The following is a 21,826-nucleotide window of genomic DNA, read 5'->3' on the forward strand; positions in this document are numbered from 1 at the left end:
AAATATCAGATCTGAAGATGGTTCTGAATGAACCGAAACCGGTCATATGAATAATAAAAAATTTGCAATCAAGACGGATTTAAAGTAACATTATAAAATCACTGATTGCTGTTATCCCATAAGACATTATGTCTGTTTTTGCAAAGATCTTTAGAAGCGCAAGGGATTTTGTCATGTGATCGGCAGTGTGCCACTTGGTAGTATTTTGTGTGGTGCAAGGATCCATGATATTGGGCTAGCATGAATGTACCTTCTGCAGCTGCAGGTATGCAGTGTGACGTGGCCAAACAAAAGTTACTAACAGTCTTGCAAATAAGGCCAAAAGAATGAGGAACTGCTAGGCAAGGTCAGGGAAAGCATCATTTGCCCTTTAATTTACAATCTTTATCTAAACGATACTTAAGATTTTTCGATTAAGAGAATCCCAGTGTTTTAAGAAATTTAATTTAAATAAAAACACGTTTCATAAGCCACAGCCCAACTCAAGGGCTTGAGGAAGGTTCACAGTTACCCAATTCTTTAGAGAAATGTAATCCATAAAAATTTACACTCTTCTGTCAGCTAAAAGCAACATTTTTTAAAAGGGTTTTTAACCATTTAAGAAAAACATCAGTTTAAGAGACACCACCAACATATACTTTCAAGGAAAGCTTCTAATTCTGTGTGATTGCTTTAAAATATTAAAATCCACATGATTTCACGATACTCATATAGTCTTACAATTTATTTTAGTTAAGAAGCAACAAGAAATCCCCTAAAGTATGAATGAGTTGAGAAAAAGAGAGGAAAAGGCATTTGAGAGCCCCGAACCAAATTACACCTTCAAGGCAAGCTTTCGATTATAAATGATTGCTTTACGTAACTCTTGGTACGGTTAGCCGTCTGCCGAGCCGTCATCTCTCGGACAACACAGGTGTGGGCATCCTTCCAACCCGTCAGACTGGCGTCGCTTTCTACAGGGAGTGACCCTCATGCTGGCAAAACTAGGACGCACAAAGGTGTGTCTTAACGCCAGTTCCATACCAATAGATTCAATATATACACACGAGAGAGAAATACAAGTCTGGTGCACAATAGCACAGTGCATTCATAAAACAATAATGTGAAAAAGTCGAGAGACCGTTAGCGGCTGCAATGTTTGCCTGCAGCGATATGCCTAGGTGTCAAATGTCCGCAACTAGGGCTATTTACCCATGCTTCTGCTATGTGGTGTGGCCACAGTAACGGATGTGTCCGAAAGTATCATCTTGTGACTAAACAAAGCCGCTGGCGATGGAAATGCTTTGGCGTAGCATTTCCAGCTTCAGCTTTGTCGTGAGATGACACTTTCAGACACACCCGTTACTGTGGCCACAGGAGCGACACTTCGACTGGCCCTCCAACTGCTCGTCCACGAACCTAAGCACTCAAATGATGGTGATTTCCCTAAATCACTCCAGGCAAATGCCGGGATGGTTCCTCTGAAAGGGCACGGCCGACTTCCTTCCCAATCCTTCCCTAATCCGATGAGACCGATGACCACGCTGTCTGGTCTCCTTCCCCAAACCAACCAACCAACCACTCAAATGATGCCTTGCAGATGCCTTGCTATACCACACGGAAGCTCGCACTAACGGATTCCCCAAAGACATTCATCAATCATTGTACTCCATAACTTTTATTCTCGAGTCAGAAAGATACAAATTTACAGTAGCCATACACATCTATATATATATATACACTCCTGGAAATTGAAATAAGAACACCGTGAATTCATTGTCCCAGGAAGGGGAAACTTTATTGACACATTCCTGGGGTCAGATACATCACATGATCACACTGACAGAACCACAGGCACATAGACACAGGCAACAGAGCATGCACAATGTCGGCACTAGTACAGTGTATATCCACCTTTCGCAGCAATGCAGGCTGCTATTCTCCCATGGAGACGATCGTAGAGATGCTGGATGTAGTCCTGTGGAACGGCTTGCCATGCCATTTCCACCTGGCGCCTCAGTTGGACCAGCGTTCGTGCTGGACGTGCAGACCGCGTGAGACGACGCTTCATCCAATCCCAAACATGCTCAATGGGGGACAGATCCGGAGATCTTGCTGGCCAGGGTAGTTGACTTACACCTTCTAGAGCACGTTGGGTGGCACGGGATACATGCGGACGTGCATTGTCCTGTTGGAACAGCAAGTTCCCTTGCCGGTCTAGGAATGGTAGAACGATGGGTTCGATGACGGTTTGGATGTACCGTGCACTATTCAGTGTCCCCTCGACGATCACCAGTGGTGTACGGCCAGTGTAGGAGATCGCTCCCCACACCATGATGCCGGGTGTTGGCCCTGTGTGCCTCGGTCGTATGCAGTCCTGATTGTGGCGCTCACCTGCACGGCGCCAAACACGCATACGACCATCATTGGCACCAAGGCAGAAGCGACTCTCATCGCTGAAGACGACACGTCTCCATTCGTCCCTCCATTCACGCCTGTCGCGACACCACTGGAGGTGGGCTGCACGATGTAGGGGCGTGAGCGGAAGACGGCCTAACGGTGTGCGGGACCGTAGCCCAGCTTCATGGAGACGGTTGCGAATGGTCCTCGCCGATACCCCAGGAGCAACAGTGTCCCTAATTTGCTGGGAAGTGGCGGTGCGGTCCCCTACGGCACTGCGTAGGATCCTACGGTCTTGGCGTGCATCCGTGCGTCGCTGCGGTCCGGTCCCAGGTCGACGGGCACGTGCACCTTCCACTGGCGACAACATCTATGTACTGTGGAGACCTCACGCCCCACGTGTTGAACAATTCGGCGGTACGTCCATCCGGCCTCCCGCATGCCCACTATACGCCCTCGCTCAAAGTCCGTCAACTGCACATACGGTTCACGTCCACGCTGTCGCGGCATGCTACCAGTGTTAAAGACTGCGATGGAGCTCCGTATGCCACGGCAAACTGGCTGACACTGACGGCGGCGGTGCACAAATGCTGCGCAGCTAGCGCCATTCGACGGCCAACACCATGGTTCCTGGTGTGTCCGCTGTGCCGTGCGTGTGATCATTGCTTGTACAGCCCTCTCGCAGTGTCTGGAGCAAGTATGGTGGGTCTGACACACCGGTGTCAATTTGTTCTTTTTTCCATTTCCAGGAGTATTTATATATATATATATATATATATATATATATATATATATATATTGTATTTATATAACATGAGCCCAGTACCTTGCAACCTACAAGGCGCTTGGAGTGGTTTGCAGAAGATCAATCTTCGTGCAGGATGTAGGGCAGAAAAGGTACTGGAGCATGTGGCTTGTGGTTTGTTCTTGTCCACAATCACAGGACGTATCTTCTGTTATGAAGCCACATCTCTTCAGGTTGTCTCTGGATCGTCCAACTCCTGATCGTAATCTGTTTAAAGATTTCCGCACCAGCCAGCTCTCTTTGTGTCCAGGTGGTAGTTCTTCAGCTTCTGGCATCTGCAGGTGAGCCGTCGACTTCTTCCATTACTCCAGCCTTGCCTTCTCTGGTGAAATGGTGAGCTTCTCGAATGCTCTCAGGAAGCTCTTTCGTGATCTCAGCCGTTGCTGTGGTGGATTATGTTCGTGCAGTGGATGGGCACTGTCCTGTTCCACTTTGTCTCTCCTTGTTGGCAGCCACTGTTCTGCGTACCCATGGTGGCGCTATTGCAGCCAGGCAGTAGAGCTTATCAGTTGGTCTTAAGCAACCTGTGATCAACCTGCAGGTTTCGTTGAGAGCAATGTCTACTTGTCTGGCATGAGATGACCTCTACCAGACTGGAGTATCATATTCATCAGTAGAAAAAGGCACAGTGCCATTGCAGAACAGCGAATAGTTTTTGGATGTGATCCGCACTGTGTCCCCGCTAGTTTGCGAATTAGATTTGTTTCTAGCGGAGATTTTCATTTTGGTGTTCTTGCAGTGAGTTCTGAATGTCGGAGTTCCATCGAGAGTGATTTCCAAGTATTTAGGTGCCTGATGATGCTGGAGTTGGATGCCTAATCATGCAATATGTAGCTCACGATTAGCTTCCCTGTTCCTTAAATGAAAGGCACACACTTGTGTCTTCGAAGGGTTTGGTCTGAGTTGGTTCCGATTGTAGTAGCTTGACAATGTTCTAAGTGCTGTTGTCAGCTTTCTTTCCACTCTTTCAAAGCATGAGCTCTGCGTAGCAAGGGCTAGGTCATCTGCATATAAGAATCTCCTTGTGCCTGGGGTGAGTGGCTGGTCGTTGGTATAAATGTTGAAGAGAAGTGGAGCCAAGATGCTTCCCTGAGGTAGACCATAACTTCGAATGCATACAGAGCGTTCACACACAGGCTTCGTCGCAGTTACCACTGCCCACCGTCTACATTTATTTTTACTCCCATAGGCCAGATGTTTCATAGTAACTGTCGGTTGTTGCATAGCAACTGTCAGTTGTTCCCTAGCACTTGTCAAGCAGTGTATATTGCACACTGCCTCACTGTTTGGCATTTTTAATAGCAGTCATTGTTATCGGTGTGCAGGTGTATATGGCCAGAGTTCTCTGTAGCAACAGCGAAAGCGAAATTTTCGACGTCCCTGGGGCACTGCGCTGCTTTGGCCATACTTGTGAAAACAAAGAGCGTACTTCGAGAGCAGGTGCAGCGGCGTGGTGAGGCGAGTGGGCCGACCGACCCAGGCCGCCCCACCTGCCACGTGACGGATTACGGCAGCGGCTGTCAGACAGACGGCCGGCACGGAGTGGCCTCTTCCCGCCCCTACCACCCCCGCCAACGCTGATACGACCGACCTGCGGGGATTACAGCCAGTTGTCGAACGAGGCCCGGCCGGCTGTCTGCTTCCACCGCCACTCCGGACACAACGCGCCTGAGGCACTGCTCTGCCCCACACACCCAGAGCCTAAGCTGGCTCCCCGAAAGGGAGGAGTAAAAAGGAGTCGGAATGTACAGTTCAACAAACAAATCTTACTACATATTTAAGTCACTTGATGTGTTTCTAGCTCCTACCACTGTGAAAATTTTATTTATGAAAGTACTGAATCCGAAAGAAAATTTTTAGGGGAAACGATTTTCCTCAGAAATGAAGGCAAAAGAGTTTGCATTCGAGGGTAAACTTTTAATCAGATAACAGCTCAATGCACCACTTTTTCCTGTTCATCATCGTCATCTTCTTATTCTTTTCAATGATTAAGCCGTTGCCTGTTTCGAACTCACCAAGAAAATCATTCCTATCGTTTTCGAGATCTTCCAGTATCTCTCTTCCCATTCTGCTTGTAGTTAAGAATCTTCTAGGGAATTCTGTAACCTAGCATTCTCATGAGGTGTTGTCTCCAATCTCCACGATAGATCTGATTTTTTTTATTCATGTCGAAAACATTTGATTCTGTTCTAGTATCTCCATTTCTAATCATGTCTCTTCTTGTACAGTCCCTTGATATTCCTCATTATTCAAAAGAAAGAAGATGACCTCCAAAGATCAATATACCTGCTGAACGAAATATAAAAGATATACAGCTGCAAAATTTCTATTAATAATGCGAAAATGAAAAGCATTCCAAGTGAAACATCCAGTGAGATCAAAAATTCTTTTCAGTAATTCAATTTTAGAAAAAGTTTCACAAATCTCTTCTTCAGACTGTGCTATTAATTTTGTTTCCTTATTCTTTCTATTACTGTTTAGAGCTGATAGAAGTAATAAGGGAAAATGAATATCCTGCCCTCCATTGTTGCCCGATTTATTCAAGACAGTGTATCCAATAATGTGGCCTCAGATGTGGCAATGTCACACTGATGTCATAGCAGGAAGTTGTGATTTTGCCAGTGAAATAATTGAGTTGAGCTATCTCTATCAACCTAACTCCATGCCCCCTTCCACCTCCCCGACCATCCCCTCCACATCCTTAACTGCAAATTGGGGGAAAAAGATTCAGTTTGTGCTCAGCTGCCATATAGGTGAGATGTAAGTATTTATTTTGTATGCGTAGCGGTATATTGTTTATTTAAACAATTTGAGTTGTCATTGATTGAACACTAGACAGTAGCTCCATCCAGTGTGTTCACCCGAGTCCTACTGATCACAACACCGCAACCAGGCAGTGCTGTTGGCCCCCTCTCCTCCCCTCCCCATACCCTCCCATGACAACCCAAGATGGCGTCCCAGGGCAAAAAATGGCGGGAAATTCGTTCACTCCTTGTGTATATGCTGGACCGGGACAGCAAATGTAATTGTTTACTTTGTACCATGTGTTCAATGGATGAGATATCTGTGCTGGAGAAGGAGGAGCTTAATGGCTATATTAGCCGTAATCGTGTAGCAGAAGAGTATGTCCACCTGCACAATGCTTGGAAAGCAATGGTATTTGGTGGCTATATTAAGAAGATGAATACGGTTCATCAAATGATGAAGATGCAGCAGAATGAGGCTAAGTTACACATTGCACCTTATGCTAATAACTGTAACTATAGATCATTCGAAAAAGGTCCAGTCAGTCTTCTGAAGCACAAGAGACAAGACGTTCACCCACGTTACACAAACATGCATGTGTACAATTGAGGAAATGCCGGTGATGAGCAGGGATGAATTTAATAAGTGTACTACATGCGGGAAAACAGCTGACGACTCTATCCATGGCCTCCTGCACAATGAGCGGAAAGAAAAGATAATGGATGAGTGTGTGGTGAAATGCTTTTCGACAATTTGTGATATCATTACACGTTTTATTCCGAGGAATGCCGCCACACTTGTACACAGAGTCTAAAACGATGTGGCACACCTGTTAAACCTCCCAGCCTTCCTCCCTGAGACACTTACAGTTGTTCTGTGAGAAATACCACAGCTTCATTTGTTGTTGAGCAAAGGCTGCTTCGCGAGTTATTAAATCCAGTTGAATATTTCTCCAAGCATGATTTCAAAAAGATCGCTGCACAGTAGTTTGCTTCAATTTTGCGATGTATGCCGCCACACTTTGTAACCTCCCCCTCACTTATCGACCTTAATGACAGTGAAAAATTAAACCGCGTGTACCTAATGGAAATTTGGGAAAAGCAATCGTCACCGAAGTTAATCTATCGGTAAAGAGGGAGGAAAGGGTTACATCTAAATGAAAGGAAAAATGCAAATGAAACTGGTGGAAATTAATTTTGAAAAGGGGTAAAGTTAATAAAGAAAGTAAATGTGTGGCCGTTACGTTAACAATTAACTAGCGGTAATTAGATATTTGAGATTTGGGGGAAATCACGGTCGCCAGTCCTAAGGACAATTACTATAGTAACTGAAAAAGAAAGGTTATTACACATATAATTAACACTAGAAGCGTGGCAACTGAAGGTTGACACGTGTAGTGTGAAATCTGAAAGTTTGTCAGAAGTAATAAATTTCGCTACACTCTGACTTAATTTAGCAAAAGAATTAATAAAACCGGGAAATCGAAAGTTAATTTAGTGACTGAAGTTAATAGTGAGCTTTCTTTTTGAAGCACATCGAAATCCAGTAAAATACGGTTAGTCTTGGACTACCTCAACAATCATTTCAAAAGCAACTTGACTCTACGCAATTTAGAAACAAGAGATTTAACTTTGAACTTGAATTAAATGATTCTGAACTATTAACAATAGTAAAATTTAGTACGTACCAAGCTGAGCTGCAGTCACAGGTAAGCTAAAATATGCTAACAAAACTCGCACTCTAAATTTGTGCTCGTGTAACCTAAATATTGTAGCCAGCTACTGAACTTTGAAATTAAAGCAGTGAAATCTAATTATATTATTTTAATGCTGGCGTTTGAATTTCAACGACACTCGGGTTCATTTCGGAAAAGGAAGGGACCCTGCTTGGCAATGCAGTTGGGACAGTGGGCAACAAAGGTTCATGCTAAGTTGCTGTAATATTGCGAGGCAAATGGAACAATTTGAAAAGCTGAGGTCTGCCATACAGTTCTGAAACTTTACGTGCTTTTAGTCTTCCTTGTTGGTTGATTGAAGGTTTGAAGCCGTCGATCGAGGAGGTGGCGACAGTCACTCATTGTCGGCCGTCGCTGCTGCAGAAGCTGGATGTTGGCGCGCCTTCTTCTCGACACGGTTACCAGGCGAAACGGGCTCTTGATGTGCGCCAGCTAATGCTTCCCGTCCGCGACACCATGTCAGAAACTATAATCGCGAGTCGAGCGCAATTACATGCTGCCAAACCCCGAAAGCGCGGCAACTCGCGGGAGCGTCACCCAACACCTGCTCCACTCGCTACTCCCGCCAGACTCCCTCTGCCCGCGCTCCACGCGGCAGAGTTAACACTACCAAAGATCCTGCACACTTTGATTCTTCACACGACCTATCGATGTAATCGTTCGATAGAAGTTTTCCCTAGGCAAGACCCAGCGTAAAAATACAAATAATATTTACGAAAGAAACCAATTATACATCGACATAAATGCATAAATATATATATACAAATACTAAAACAATTACAATATGTAAAGACACAGAAATGTCATATATTGAGGTAACAAAACGAGGAAAAAAATTATAGTACAATAGATGGAAATAGGAGGATATGCATTTCCGGCGTTACACGTGCCCCACATTGTCTGAGGATGTTCGTGTAACCTAAACAGACTCAGAAAATGTCCCAAAAAAGAAACAGCGGAAATGCATATGCTCAAAACATCAACAAAATTTAGCATTCGTCTAATTAACCATAAATCAATTTTTAGACCATAATAACTGAGTGGAGTCACTCCTAATCTTATTCCACTCTGTCATCTTGCACAAAATAAAACAGGTTGACAACATATTAAAATTCATAGAAAACACAGAAAATGATTTAGCTATTCTAAAATCGTCAAAATTCGTAACACTATCAAGAAATGGAATATTATTTACAAAATTAATCAGAGTACATGGCCATAAAAACAGGTAGATCAAAATACGCAAATTAATTATTAATTACATATTATACACATTTTTATATAACCTTTTCATAATTAATATTCTCGTCATGAGAGTCCAATTAAAGCTAAACAAGAAAATAATATTCAGCAGATCGACAAAAACATAAATATTGAGAGCAGAATTCTTTCACACCAGCTGTCCGCGAAGAAAAACTATTCCGCCTTTCGTACTTGCAAGTACAAAGAATGCCGAGAGCGGCACAAGAGCCGACAGCGACTCCGCCTCGCCAGTATTGTTGCGCCCGCCTGTGCGGCACGCTTGATCTCACTCGCCTGTGTAACGGCATTTCCAGAACGTCCGTTTCACTGAATTCTTTCGGAAAAACTCACTCCCGAGTAATCCCAAGGAGTCCATTACTTCTATCACAGTGGATAACTCAACACTGTCCATCATCACACGCATGTACTAGCCTGAAACTTAAAACAGCGTCTAAGTACATCGGCAATGACTAGTAAATCACATATTTATGAAATCTGACAGCTAGTTACAAAATCATATTTACATTCCTTAATCTACAGTGACTCAGCTGAAAACTTAAACTAGCAGCTTGGATTTTTAAATTGATTAATATTCAGTAACTCTTAAATCATTTAATCAACATAAATTACTTATTAATTACAACTTCTTTAATGTCCTCTTGGTCAGGCAAAAGCATCGCAACATGGCACATCCTTAAATCTTACACTCTATTTTACATACTGTACAAATTACCCATTGTGTGGTATTAATCGATCCTAGGTTGGTACAATTTCAAGTCGACAATGTTCCGTATACCTAATAGTTTTCCAGAGCTTGGATACTCTAAGCAATAAGCATTTGTGTGAGGTATACCAATGACTTTATATGGTCCATTATAAACAAACTTAAATTTAGAGATTTCATGGTCTATCTCGCTCGATTTCTCATGAGCTTTTACAAGTACTAAGTCTCCTATTGCAAACTTAGCAAAACGCGCTTTAGCGTCATGACGGCGTATGCGAGCATCGGCTTTTAGCTTCATTACTTCTCGCAAACGACTTTTTTTCACACCAATTCTAATGTCAATCCGTGGAGGGAATTTGATTATCTCTTCCACTAAACTTTTACTTCTGTCATCCAACAGGATTTCCTCTGGAGAAAATCCCGTCGATTCATGTCTCAAGGTGTTCATAATTCTCTCAAATACTGCTACATATTTGCCCCATGCCCTATGGTTGTGATGGCAATAGGTACGGGAAAGTCGGCCTCGTCTTTGTTCGTGTGTTACGTTTGACACACCGTCTACAATACTTTCCAATTCAGTTTCTACACTATTGTCAATGCCGAGATTCCTCACATTACAGTAGTTCAAATTGATACCTACATCAATACCATTCGGCCAGTTAACAATGTGTATAGGCTGGTATTGCCTATGCACACCGTCTCCTGCCTCGTCAAAGCTAACTACTATTGTTTTATGTTGTGACGTACATGTCAAAGTTTTGCTTTCGCAATTAATCACTGCACGGTACTTTAATAGCCAATCTAACCCGATAATTACTTCCGTAGTTAAGTCTGGCACGACGACAAACTCTTGCTCAAATCGTGCCCCACATATCTCGAAGTTGACAAAAATCTGTTTTGTGACCGGTTTACTGGCCTTCCCAGTAGCACCGATAATTTTCACTCCTGTTACTGGCATAACTACGATGCCGGGTCTGTCTTTCAGTAACTCAAATATTTTCCCAAATACAGTACTCAGTTCTGCATCGGTGTCAATCAACACGTTTAGTTGTAGGTCGTGCATATTAACAGACACTACTATCTGTCTACACTTGTCCTCGACTATTTCTTTATTTTCCCACAGTAAATCCTCGTCTATATCCAGGTCATTCCAGAAAAAACCATCCGGCTTTGATCCTAAATCCGGTTTATCTGGCGGCTTTTTCAGCCTCTGTTCACATACAGTTTTAATTTCAACACGTCTGTCCTGAGGCTTAGTCTGTAGCTTCGCCTCCAATACCGAAACCTTTTCCTGTAACTCGTCAACTAGTTAGTGTTGCATTGCTATCAATTCACTAATTGTCACCTTCGTTGATTCCACTTTGGTCAGATTGATCTCATCTGCCAATGTACCTGGAGGAATGTGCCCAGTAGCATCTGAAATTACTTCCTCTGGATCTGCGCAACCCACACTGCTATCGTCTGACTGTATAATGTCAGCTCTAACCTCATACACGCTGTAATCTATGTGCTTTTCTACCAATCGTGTCCGGCTATCACTAAAATTTTCGTAATCTTTCTCCTTAATACTCTCGCAACGTTTAAACTGGATGTTCGCGTCGGATGGGTCGGCTACTTCTACCATTACAACTTTCGGTAAAGTCCGCCGGTTAGGGCCAGAACTTTCCGTTACTACTTCAACATTCAACTCCTGCGGGACGAAACACGACGCATCTTGCTCGTGTTCCCCATTAACTCTTCTCCCGTACAGGCCCCTATAATCTCTTAGTTCGTCGTATAAGCGACAGAACTGCCTTAACCAGACCTCATCCCTCTCTGCATCTCCTCGCTCGATGACGGACGTTTTATCCGACATCTGATCTTCTTTCAACACTTGCGAATCATTCTTAAACTCAATCTCCAGTTCCGCTGTGGGTATTACAGCTGCCACTTTATAATCGATTTCCGGAACACTACTTAAATTGTTCTCACTGACAGTGAATGTACTTCCTACTGCCGTGTCTACAGCTGATCTACTACTTGTGGGCGCACTCCTTTCTCCTAACACTGGCACACTCTCCCGCCGTTGATTATTCCATACGGAATTTTCATAACGACGACACCTGGGTTTTCTCCTGTTATTGGGCCGCCAAAATTTCTCCACGCCCGGTCGGCCCCTCACCGGCGCGGCTAATGGTTTCCCTGTCTCGTCCCAGCAGATACGCTCCCCGGATACTGCTGAGGCGGCTGGTCACACCCTCTGGCGTTATTACTATTCTGCGCAGCCCGTATCACGCTAGTATGATACTGGTTTCCGTCATTCCGGTTATTATTTGCATTGTACCGATTGTTATTACGGTCCGAACCATTATTGTTATTGCTGCCATGGTTGCGGTATGCATTATTCCCATGGTTATCGTTGGTATGGTCGCTGTGGTACCCGTTGTTGTTACCACGGCCTCTACCACTGTCGCGATTATTGCGCCAATTGTCCTCGTCCTCCACTCTTTCCAGGAAATCATTTATTGTCCTGTAATTGCTTCCTACGTAGCGTTTTGTATCATCTGGAAGCTTTTTGTAGAGTTCCCAGACTATTTCGGATTCCGTGCGGCGATCACGCAAATATTCCAACTTGCGGATCCAGCCCTCACAAAACTCCTTCATCGAGCAGCGCGAATTCGCATCGAAAGGCCTCGATACGACAAATTCGCGCCAGACACTTTGCTGTTTTTGCTCTGACCAGTATTCAGCCGGGAACAAATTTTTAAACTCGTCAAAAGTCAGGTTCGTAATGTTGAGGTTTAGGCCCCAACGCTTGGCATCACCAGCCAACACATCAATAACCGCATTAATTTTTCTCTCATTAGTCCATGATCTGGGTAAAACTCTTTCACAATTTTTAATGAAATCCGTCGGGTGTATACCGCCTTTTTTCAAGGGGTCGAACCGCTCCTCTTTCGTCAACAACTCCGAACTATGTGCACAGATTGGCACATAGCTCTGTTTTTCGTCAAGTTTCCTTTCTAATTCCGACACCCTCGTAATCACTCGGCAAGTGGTTGTCGCAAGCGTTTCCACTTCCCCCTTTTTCTCTTCGCAGGTATTAGCCTGCTTCGTCACTTTGGTATCTACTTCGGATACTAAAGCCTTTAAAGTTTCCACCTTCTGATGATCCTCTTTTCTCACTAATTGAATTTGTTCCGTCACCTTTTTCTCGATGATCGGAGCAACTGATTCTCCTACACTTTTCTCGATTCTGCTAATTTCGGAATAAAAACGAGTATTTATGCTCGCAATTTCCGCCTGAACGCCTATCATTTCCTGTTTAAGATTACCAATTTCGGTATTAATTACAACAATATCTTCTTTGATTTTATCAACTTTTGTGTTAACAACTCCAACATTGTTGATAACAACGTTAATAGCTTTGTTCTGATTGTCTAGCATCCGTTCAAATTTTTCAGACTGAGCTTCTTGCTTGGCAGCCTGAGCTTCTTGTTTGGCAGCCTGATCTTCTTGCTTGGCCGATTGACTCTTGATTTCGTTAATCAAAACATTCAATAAATCAGTTAAATTCCCGGAAACTACCGGTTTTACTTCCGTAGCGGCTTCCTCTTTAATTGTCCCCCCGTATTCGTCATCAAGGGATTCAGATTTGATTTTCACTTCTGATTCCGAAACATTTTCTACACTTTGGAATTCCATTTCTGCTCTTTGTTGCGTTTCGGCGGTCGCGTCTTTCATGCTAGCCGCCTGCCCCTGAACAATGGGTACCGCGGCGCGTGTTTCCCACTGTTCGACCGATTGTTCCGTATCCAAGTCTACCAAATTTTGGCAATTGTTGCCTTCTCATTTTAATAATTTTCAATATAACTGCCAAATCTCAAATATAATTAGGATTACTCCCACTACTTATTCTCGCTGACGTAACGGCCTGTACGTAACCAGTACTTTGTTACGAGATTTGCAACATACAAAATTCGTGTCCAGAACAACCTCAAATCCGAAGATTGTCCTGTCACCAGGTCGCCACGAGTAACCTCCCCCTCACTTATCGACCTTAATGACAGTGAAAAATTAAACCGCGTGTACCTAATGGAAATTTGGGAAAAGCAATCGTCACCGAAGTTAATCTATCGGTAAAGAGGGAGGAAAGGGTTACATCTAAATGAAAGGAAAAATGCAAATGAAACTGGTGGAAATTAATTTTGAAAAGGGGTAAAGTTAATAAAGAAAGTAAATGTGTGGCCGTTACGTTAACAATTAACTAGCGGTAATTAGATATTTGAGATTTGGGGGAAATCACGGTCGCCAGTCCTAAGGACAATTACTATAGTAACTGAAAAAGAAAGGTTATTACACATATAATTAACACTAGAAGCGTGGCAACTGAAGGTTGACACGTGTAGTGTGAAATCTGAAAGTTTGTCAGAAGTAATAAATTTCGCTACACTCTGACTTAATTTAGCAAAAGAATTAATAAAACCGGGAAATCGAAAGTTAATTTAGTGACTGAAGTTAATAGTGAGCTTTCTTTCTGAAGCACATCGAAATCCAGTAAAATACGGTTAGTCTTGGACTACCTCAACAATCATTTCAAAAGCAACTTGACTCTACGCAATTTAGAAACAAGAGATTTAACTTTGAACTTGAATTAAATGATTCTGAACTATTAACAATAGCAAAATTTAGTACGTACCAAGCTGAGCTACAGTCACAGGTAAGCTAAAATATGCTAACAAAACTCGCACTCTAAATTTGTGCTCGTGTAACCTAAATATTGTAGCCAGCTACTGAACTTTGAAATTAAAGCAGTGAAATCTAATTATATTATTTTAATGCTGGCGTTTGAATTTCAACGACACTCGGGTTCATTTCGGAAAAGGAAGGGACCCTGCTTGGCAATGCAGTTGGGACAGTGGGCAACAAAGGTTTATGCTAAGTTGCTGTAATATTGCGAGGCAAATGGAACAATTTGAAAAGCTGAGGTCTGCCATACAGTTCTGAAACTTTACGTGCTTTTAGTCTTCCTTGTTGGTTGATTGAAGGTTTGAAGCCGTCGATCGAGGAGGTGGCGACAGTCACTCATTGTCGGCCGTCGCTGCTGCAGAAGCTGGATGTTGGCGCGCCTTCTTCTCGACACGGTCACCAGGCGAAACGGGCTCTTGATGTGCGCCAGCTAATGCTTCCCGTCCGCGACACCATGTCAGAAACTATAATCGCGAGTCGAGCGCAATTACATGCTGCCAAACCCCGAAAGCGCGGCAACTCGCGGGAGCGTCACCCAACACCTGCTCCACTCGCTACTCCCGCCAGACTCCCTCTGCCCGCGCTCCACGCGGCAGAGTTAACACTACCAAAGATCCTGCACACTTTGATTCTTCACACGACCTATCGATGTAATCGTTCGATAGAAGTTTTCCCTAGGCAAGACCCAGCGTAAAAATACAAATAATATTTACGAAAGAAACCAATTATACATCGACATAAATGCATAAATATATATATATACAAATACTAAAACAATTACAATATGTAAAGACACAGAAATGTCATATATTGAGGTAACAAAACGAGGAAAAAATTATAGTACAATAGATGGAAATAGGAGGATATGCATTTCCGGCGTTACAACTTGAACATAGACTAAAAATATCGTGGCACACCTCTGAAATCCCCCAGTCTTCATCCATGAGCTACTTCACACGCTATTGTGAGAAATAGATATCGAAACCGATATCAGCTGCAATATCGGATTTTACTCGCCAAACCTACGAAATTTGGAAGCCGGAATAAGTTCTCTGTAAATCTAAACAGGACGCTAATCGCTTATTAAGTATTAGCTGCTTGTATGAAGGCACTGACAAATAGAGAAAATTTCTGAGTCCTGCAGCTGCTGTGGTGTTCATCACTTCTCTGAAACGCTGAGGGGGCTTAGTTTATACTTGCTGCTGGAGTCAGGGACATTAGTGCTCTTGTTTTTTTTTTATTTTCCTCACTTCTCGACGCACACTGTTGTCTAAGCAGAGATGGGAAAATCAGAAGAATCACGCATCTAAAATTTCATGTGATATTTTGGACCCTACAAAACATCATAAAAAATCAGAAACAGAATTCAACAAACTGTGTTACAAAGAAAACATAATTGGAATTTTAAGTGAATTTCCGATGGCCGGTAGCAGCTGGTATGTAGACGCTCTAAAGCCATAATGGAAGGTGGTGGACAGCATCCGAACCAGAGGAGAATGTTCCACTTGGACTTGTCTCTGAACACTTGAACAGAAAATGCATCAAATGACTCCCAGACTTCACAGAACATACCTTGCCTCATGTATTGTTCAAAGAACTCTGTAGAGGGGCCTATCCCCTGCACGAAGGATGTCTTGTGACCCTCTGACATCGTGGAACTTGTTGTGAATGTAGCATTCTGATTAGTTCTTACTGAATTGACCAGCGAAATTGCTGCTGCTGGGGCACTGCCCATCACTTCCTGCAGACAGACAAATTGTGAGATTTTCAGCGGCATAACTTTTGTGTACAGATCTACAGCAATCATTTTGCACTGAGAGTTAATCCCCGAAAAAGTAGTTACAGATCATGAAATAAACTATCGCTGAAGACACTTCCTGAGTTAAATTGTTCTGCTATTGTCGAGGAAGACTTTAATTTTTTGGTGTGAAACCGATCTTCAACCAGGCTATATTACACCAAACGATGTACCACCATACCATATCGATGTAGTATGCACAATTCGTACCCTGCACCATACAAAATAATCACCTCTGCATCCGGCATACAAGTGTCCACCACCAGACACTCGTACATATATCACGAAGATGGACAGATACCAAAAAAACATCAGTACATCTAATGTACATAGTCATAGAACTAGATATTTTCCTCGTGGTTGTTCGATCATCCACCGCAGCCAACGGTCACGAGGCAACTGCCCCTGCTCATGCTCACCTGATGAGCGGTGAAAGTGCCCTTTATTGACAGTGATCACTCTTCGAACAGGTGTACAAACTCTGGGCTGGTTACTCCGGCACAGGGTCGTTACTGTTTCTGGCCTGGACCTGCTTGCTTGCTGTTATGCTTTCGATACCCATCTCCAGATTCTGGCATTACAAGAACCTCTGTGTTTTACGATGGTTTGCCAGAATATCATACGATTTAAACGATAGATCTCGCAATCAGCCACATAGTAATATGAAATTTTGAAGTTTTGTGGAAAGGTACAATGGATCCAGCCAACGGTCTTGCCGCAGTGGTAACACCGGTTCCCGTCAGATCACTGAAGTTAAGCGCTGTCGGGCTGGGCTTGCACTTGGATGGGTGACCATCGAATCTGCCGAGCACAGTTGGAAAGCGGGGTGCACTCAGCTCTTGTGAGGCAAACTGAGGAGCTACTTGATTGAGAGTAGCGGCTCCGGTCTCGGAAACTGATATACGGCCGGGAGAGCGGTGTGCTGACCACATGCCCCTCCATATCCGCATCCAGTGACAACTGTGGGCTGGCACGGCGGCCGGTCCGTACCTTCATGACCCGTTCGGGAGGAGTTTAGCTGAGTTTTTTTTTTTACTATGGATCCAGACTGCTGAGGTCATCGGTCCCTAGGCTTACACACTACTTCATCTAACTTACGCTTCATCTAACTTACGCGGCTACTCCGCGCGGCTAGCAGTATGATACCGATCGCTTGTAGAGCATAATTCCGAAGGTAAAAAGTGGAAATTGTATCTCCAGAAACCCGAAACCTTAGCTAGGTCATTGTGTGAAACATGCTGCAAACCAATGAGTAACTTGACGTGAAAATTAGAGGAATTTAGTTCCACTCGCATTTATCAACGAGTACCAGTGTCAATGATATAGCAGATTCCAAACCATTCTCGTACTTTACAAACTCAACTAAGGTGTTTGTCTTGTCTAGAGAAACAGCAGCCGTCTCTTCCACCTGCTTCTCGTCAGCTAGATGCACACAACACACAACACAACCGATGATCTCTCAACCAAGCAAAGAGAGGTAATGTGGAGAATGGCAGTACAAGCAATCAACCAGTGCATTTACATAGGAGGGAATAACTGTCCAGGACAAACACAAGCCCATATTGAATCTTCACAAATCATCATCATCATCATCAGTTATCTGCTATATTCTCAGGTCCTTTGCCTCTCCATTTTCTGCGATCCATTGCTTCCTTCTTCAGGCTGCTGTACGTTGTACCGTCCATCATGTCATCCAGTATCTGGAATCTCTTCCTTCCTCGCTTTCTTTTCCCTTCTACATAACCTTCTAAAACTGTTTTTATCAGTCCGTCATTCTTTCTTAATATATGCCCAATCCAATTTCTTTTTCTTCTCTTTATTACATCTAGTAACTGTCTTTTCTCTCCCACTCTTCTCAGTACCTCTTCATTTTTTACTCTGTCCATCCAACTTATTCTTTCCCTCTTCCGCCATGTCCAGATCTCAAAAGTCTCCAGCCTTTCTCTCTTTTTTCCTCATAGTCCATGTTTCAGTGCCATGTAGAAGAACACTCCATACAAGGCATTTTATGAGTCTCTTTCTGAGTTCTCTGTCCAGACCGCTGCAGAAGATTCTCCTTTTCTTATAAAACGCCTCTTTTGCCATTGCTATCCTTGTTTTAATTTCTGTGGTGCACTTCCAGTCGGTGTCTATCCTGATTCCAAGATACTTAAAATTTTGCACCTGTTCTTAAAATTTAAAATACTCAGGGAGTCACACCTAGTGATACGTGGCTGGCGACCACGGGGCCCCGAGCTGAGTCCTGGCATTGCTTCCACTTACTTATGCCAGGCTCCTCACTTTTATCTTTCCTATCTGGCCACCCTCGGCCAGCTCTTGTTCTTTTCCGACCCTGACGGTATTAGGTTTCGAGGGCTAGGGGTCTTTCATTTTCCAAACTATACTTCTCATGCAGCGTCTGACCCGGAGCGGGCGGCTGCAAAAGGCGTCTATATCCCATGTTAGGGGCGGCCTCCACAACTGCGGAAGGCAACGGAATACCACCGCAGATTATCTTCCCTGCATAATGCAGTCTCCATTTTATCCACAAAAAATGGCTTCCTCTCATGTTAAACCAGTGTCCGGAGGTAAAATAGTCCCCCATTCGGATCTCCGGGGGGGACAACTTGAAAGGAGGCAAAAAATCAAAACGAGAATTGGTACCTGGAATGTCAGAACTCTGCTACAAGCAGGAAAACTAGAAAACCTTAAAAGAGAGATGAAAAAGAATCATATGGACCTCGTAGGAGTTGCTGAGGTAAGATGGAATGGACATGGAGAGTTGCAGTCAGTTGAATATGTATTCTACTACTCAGGAGGAGAAGTAAAAGGAATTAATGGAGTAGGAATGATTATGACAAAGGAATTGGCTAAATGTGTGGAATATGTCGACTATGTAAATGACCGGGTTATTGGTGTAAGGCTGAAAGGAGCACAAAAAGATTTACTGATTGTCCAGGTGTATATGCCAACTTCAAAACATGATGACCAAATTGTAGAGGAAACGTACAATGTAATAGAGAGAATAATGGACGAAAATAAAAAATGCTACAAAATAGTAATGGGAGACTGGAACGCCATTGTGGGAGAAGGGAAAGAGGGAAACATAGTAGGCAGTCATGGTCTTGGAAAGAGAAATGAAAGAGGTGAATGGTTAATTGACTTCTGCAGGGAAAGGCAGCTGATAGCGGCAAACACATGGTTCAAGAACCATAAGAGGAGGCTCTACACTTGGAAATCACCAGGGGGTAAATATAGAAACCAAATCGATTTTATACTGGTAGAAGAAAGATACAGGAATGGAATCAAGAAGGTGCACACATTACCAGGTGCAGATATTAATAGTGACCACAACTTACTTTTGGCAGAAATAGAAATAAGAATGAAAAAACTGAAAAAGGCTACAATGGTGAAGAAGTGGGATCTAGAGAAGATAAGGTCCAACAAAGAACAAATTACAGAAATGCTGTCTCGGGACTTTCTAAACACATTACGAGACAAAGAAGCACCTGATAATGCCAACAAGTACTGGAATATGCTGAAAGAAGGAATCATTAAAGCAGGACAGCAAAATATAGGATATGTAAAAGGGAAAAGGTCAAAAAAACCATGGGTCACACAAGAAATGATTTCCAAAATGGAGAAGAGCAGAAAATTTAAAAACAAGAACACTGAAGATGCAAGAAAGATATACAGAAGGTTAAATAACCAACTGCGAAGAGAAACAGAGCAGGCTAGGAAAAAATGGCTAAAAGAGGAATATGATGAAATTGAAGAACTGGACAGGAAGGGAAGATACGACTTACTATAAAACAGAGTAAAGACTATGACATGGGAACAAAACAGGGCAGGAAGTGCTACTATGGAAATTTTGAGTAAAGACGAAGAGGTAGTGTACAAAGATCGTGACGATGTCCTCCAGAGATGGGAAGAATATATAAAAGAGCTATATGACACAAATAGCAAACCAGAAACTCTGGAACTTGAATCACACAACAGTGTAAGTGATGAAGAGAAAGGACCGACCATCATAATGGAAGAAGTAAAGTCTGCCATTGCTGCAATGAAAAATGGCAAAGCAGTGGGTACAGATACAATACCGGGAGAAATACTAAAATGCTTGAACCACAATGGAATAAGAGAAATATTGAGGTTATGTAAAAAAAGATATGACAGTGGTGAATGGCCTGAGGACTTTTTGACAACAGTAATGATTCCATTACCGAAAAAACAAGGAACCAAGAAATGCAGCGAGCACAGGACAATTAGCCTCATTTCACATGCAGCCAAAGTGATGTTAAGAATAATTAATAAAAGACTTGAGAAAGTAATAGAGGAGAATCTCGGCGAGGAGCAGTTTGGCTTCAGACGGAATACGGGCACCAGAGATGCAATAGGGCTCCTACGAATCTTGGGAGAAAGGTTTATTGAAAAGGAAGAGACCTATATATGTGCTTCATCGATTTAGAAAAGGCATTTGACAATGTGGTTTGGAACAAGCTGGCGACTATAATGAGGGAAAAGAGAGTGGACTAGAAAACTAGAAGACTTATAAACACATTGTACCTTAATCAAAAAGTTTCAGATAAAGTGAGAGGAGCAAGTACAAACTGGATCAGACTAGGGAAAGGAGTAAGACAAGGATGCTGTTTATCACCTACTCTTTTCAACCTGTACTTGGAAAATATGATTGACCAATGCTCATTAGATGACAAAGGAGTAGAAATTGGAGGAAGAAGAGTAGGGTGCTTGAGATTTGCTGATGACATGGTCCTTCTAGCCACAGGCGAAAAAGAATTACAGGATTTGGTGGACACCATGGCAACTAACGGAAAAAAATATGGAATGAAAATTAACACAAATAAAACAAAAGTATTGGCAATAGAAGGAAATAAGGAAATAAAAATTGTGCTGAATGGAGAAACACTTCACAAATATTCAACGGAAACGCTCCCAACGCACGTGATCGCAGGAGGCTGCCAACACATACTGAGTATTAGATCGCTATTCAACCGCCTAGACGACATGGTTAGGTCAGCTGCACGTTGTACCCCAGCCTATTCAGTTCAGGCGGCTGAAGACGATAGCAGCTACCGTAAACCAGAAATCTCAATCGTTCCAGCCGCAGGCTACTTCCGCCAAGTGCTCCCACGCCAGATAGAATCGTCCTACAGACGCAGCCACATATTTATGTCCGTAATTACAAATAAATATTACAATTGCAGCCTCAATCTGTTGATATCCTACAATGAGTGAAATGTCAGAAATAATCCCTCCAGTCGGCTGTGGCTCTGGAAATGTAAGTGTCTATATTCTCTTTATGACTGGACATAACTTTCCACATAAAATTTTTCATCCTGCTTACAGCTATCGATGGAGTGAAATCGCAATTTTCCGTATCAAATCCATACCTTCCCCACGTCAGGACATAGTCATTTTGTTTGCACGTATCGGAACATTGACCACAATAACTTTACACCACAACACATACTGTATGAGCCAGCTGAATACAGCGAGTCATCACACATACTGTGCTAAATAACTGAACGATGAGCGACAATCAGCGGTGGATGGACGTGCCTCAATTGTTTCTCTCGCAAGTGGTAGCAGTGTGTCCTAGGAAGAGAGACGTAATTGTCTTATAGGTGACCAGCTGTTAAAAACACAATCGCAACGCCTACATTATTGTCA

This window comes from Schistocerca americana, chromosome 5 (assembly GCF_021461395.2).
Source record: "Schistocerca americana isolate TAMUIC-IGC-003095 chromosome 5, iqSchAmer2.1, whole genome shotgun sequence".
Lineage (NCBI taxonomy): Eukaryota > Metazoa > Arthropoda > Insecta > Orthoptera > Acrididae > Schistocerca > Schistocerca americana.